Source organism: Chaetura pelagica, unplaced genomic scaffold, assembly GCF_000747805.2.
Source record: "Chaetura pelagica isolate M959 unplaced genomic scaffold, ChaPel_1.0 scaffold1533, whole genome shotgun sequence".
NCBI lineage: Eukaryota > Metazoa > Chordata > Aves > Apodiformes > Apodidae > Chaetura > Chaetura pelagica.
The window spans coordinates 47,498-51,310 of record NW_009952840.1 but is presented as its reverse complement, the minus strand read 5'-3'; the positions used below and the strand labels follow the sequence as shown (position 1 = coordinate 51,310).

General features: G+C 40.1%; 1 protein-coding gene across 1 annotated transcript in view; it reads right to left on the bottom strand.

The window, feature by feature from the left end:
- Positions 1-3,813, bottom strand: part of ZNF277 (zinc finger protein 277) — a 33,717-nt gene that overhangs the window by 7,572 nt on the left and 22,332 nt on the right. The window lies entirely within an intron of this gene.

Genomic DNA, 3,813 nt, shown 5'->3' with positions numbered 1-3,813 from the left:
CCCAAAAAGCCTGAAAAGCCCCCACTGCTCCAACCCCAGCCAAGGAGCCATTAGAGGGACAATAGATGCTCCCCAGCAATTAACATACAAAAGAACTGATATGACACCTGAGCAGAGGAGCACTTAAAGAAAAAGAAGAGCTGTGCTAGTGCTGGTTGTTGGTGAGGAAGAAGGGGAAGAAGGTGCCCTAGCAGAAGTTTCCCTGAAACCCATGGCGAGATGGCAGCTGTCCCCCTGCACTCATGGAGGAACGTGGTGGAACATTCCTTGAAGGTACCAGGAGGGATGAACTTGGTCAGTGGACTTGGATTTTGTGGCCAATGGATTTGCTGCCCGTGGTCCCTGATGCTTTGGAAGAACCCGGTGCCAGGGGAGGTGACTGTTCCCAAAGCAGCCTGAGACTCTGTGGGAAGCCCAGGCTGGAGCAGCTCCGGACCTTGTGGGAAGGACTCATGAAGGAGAGGTTCGTGGAGGACTCTCTCCCATGGGAGGGACCCCGTGGGGAAGCAGAGAAGCACTGTAAGGAATCCTTCTTCCTGAGGAGGATGGCAAGGCAAGAACCACCAGCCTGTGAACTGACTCTAAACCTCATCCCCTGTCCCCCTGTGCCGCTGGTGGGAAGGAGGGAGAGAAACCGGGAACAAAGTGATTTGGGCCTGGGAAGAAAGGAGGGGTGGGGTAACATATGCAAGCCCTGCTCTTTGTGTTGTTTGTGTCCTGTGTGTGTTTGATTAGAGTGAAATTAAATTATTATTTTTTTTCCCCAAGTCTGCTTTGCACCTTAATTGGTGAAGAACCCTCCTTGTCCTTTGTCACAATCCATGAGCTTTGTCCTCCTCATCCCGGTGTGTGTGTGTGTGGGAGAGTTGAGTGAGCAGCCATGGGGCTGTTCCTTTGGTGTTGTGTTGGGCCCAAACCACAACATTATTGGTGAGCCAGCCAGGAGAGAGACAAGAAACCCTAACAGTATCTAAGAATAAACTTTTGATACTTACCTATGAAAAAAATGTTATACATACACATGACAAAAAACCTTCCATGCCTGCTAAAGACCATGCATACTAGCATTAACACTAAGCTGTAAGCAAAAGAGCATGTCAATAATATGGAGGTAGACATATCAAAGCAGCTTCTAGGTCATGACGTAAGTCTTAAGAAGCCTCAAAATACTAAAATATTTCCAAATAATTTTGCACTCACATAGCTCATTGCTGTCTACGGTGAACTAGAAATTTAGCAGAGGGAATTATCAACACACAGACATAAAAATGTACCTTAAATTATGAAAACAGACTCTCACAACTACACTAAAACCACAAGTGACACCAGAAGCAGAATGGAGGGAGAAGAAGAAAGCAGGCAAGCCTAGTGCTCTAAGTTAAACCAATGGGAGCTCTACCATCAGCTTAAAAACAGAAGTAAGAATTGGCCAGAAGATGAAGATGCAATTCAGCAGTCTCAGGATAACTGAACAAAAAGACCTTAAAACTCCTCAGTACAAAAGCCACAAAATAAAGGAAACTGCCACTTTCAGCTTAATAAGACTATTTTACATGGTGCTTGGTGAAGGTAACATGTAATGGAAAATTATAAAGAAAGGGCAATAACGTCTGTAAGATGGTTGTACTAAAGAACTATCCATTTAACTAGCTTAAGATCCATTAACTGATAGAAAAACTTTATAGTGCACATCCTAAAAGTGAAGTGGATAAGACTGTGATAATATTGATGTTTATCATTAGAAATCTACTTAGTCTTACAGTAAAGTCTCTTTATGATAGAAACAAACTGGATCAAACATGGGAAATAGAAATATCTTTGTTACTTTCTCAAAACTCAAACTTTCCTGTAAAAACATATAAAAAATAGACACATTTTATGCTGACATATTTAGGTCAAGATTAATTCAGTAGTAAATTTTGAAACAGTACATCTGTCATTTTCAGGTAAGATTTCTAATCCATGTCTGCCTGTGAGATTGTACAACTCCCCTGGACATTTAGAGCAACACAAAGCAAAGCTCTTTTTCTGACTGATTGAGAAGTCAGTAAAGCTTGATAGCACACATTAAAAGAAAACAAACCTCTAGTAAATTGTGAAGTGCTGAGGGAGAGGAAGCAAAATCACTACATCAAGTCATTACAGAAAGCAGACATCATGTAACATCTAGAATTCACTGAATATGGACTCAGTAAAAAAAAAATAAATTCTATCATATTAGTATAATCTACTGTAGACTAAATATGTGCAGTAAAGAATAATGTTATTTCTCCTTACATGTAAAGGCCAATCTGATGAAGCCCTACTGAACAAATTAAAGTACCTCCTTTTAAACTTTTTCTCCTTTGTATAAAAATAAAACACTTACCAAAGGGTACTTTGAAAGCACACACTTTCTACTCTCTAGGAACTATCCTAAAGATTTTATGTTAATGAAATATTTAATCTTATGCAACATTAGCATGCAAATACACTTTTTAAAACAAACTATTTTGTAAGTGTTTAAGACAGAGCTTTTAGTCTGTTTTTAATTCTTTATTCCAAAAAAATCCTTTCTTTAAAAGAAGAAATGTCACAAGTTCTGATAAGGATACAATTTGAGGCATCAGAAAGACAGCAGAAACAGTCCACTGGGTAGAATATAGTGTAAGACAACTGAAAATATGTGGAAAGCAAACATGGCTGTAGAAAAGCATATAGAGCCAACAAAGAAATGACCCAGAAGAAGCACTGGCAGCATATTGGTACAGACCTTGCACATGCAGAGCCCCCTGCCCAATTTTAAACATTTTGGTGGTTTGACATATCTCATTTGAATTATATTTACCATTCTCTGTCTGTAATAGCAAGGACTGAAATACACACCTCTAAGTGAAGTTGCTAAGCAATTCACACCTGAATTGGTTCAGGCTGGCATAAGACGTTATTCTGCAAAGTTCTGCCCAGAATGCCAGTAATAACTAACGAGGACCAAGGCCCTGACTTGAGCACTGTCCTGTGACTGCCCACACTGTTTAGCAGTTTCCATGCTCCATGGTCATACCAACAGCACAACCCAGACAATGCTGGACATGGTTTAGGGATTGTAGAGGTCACAGATCATTCTCAGCAGGCAGCAGGGGCAAGGCCACCAGTTTTGAAGTAGCTACACTCAGTGACAAAAGAGGTTAGGTATATGAATATTAGTCTTGCTGTTATATTTATCTTGGCATATTTTGCTTATTATCATGACTAAGCCACTGCGTCTGCATCGATGCTATAACCTCCCTGCATTTCTCTAAAAGTTCTTAAGAAATATCACATGGTTCTCTGTGCTTCCAGGCAGTCAACTAGCTAAGTCTCCTGATTAGAGCTGGGACAGATTAAAATCTGAACAATGAATGCAAATTAGAGACAGAAGGTAATTTTAAAAGGATGCCATGTTCTGAAAACATAAAAGTATCTGCAGGACTGGCAGAAAAAAAAATGAAACTATTAAAATAACTTAAAGCAATTACATTACATTCAAGTCTGTCAGCTTGCAAGGAAGAAGTGAATGCTCAGTTCTGTTGAGAAACTGAAACCATCTACCCTGCAGAACTTCACAACTTTCTCCCCACTGTACAGAAAGTATAGGTTGGTTTTTAAACCAGTGATACCTGAATATCTAGAAAAGAAAATACAGACCTCAGGTCATTGATCTTCGGAGGGGAAGTATACAGGATCACAGTGGGAATTCACTCCATCTTGGGTAGAAGTGACTTGTCAGAGCATTAAATGTACAACTTTTTGTTCTTAGTAGTAGAGTAAAACCCGGGGACAGAAATTAAAGGG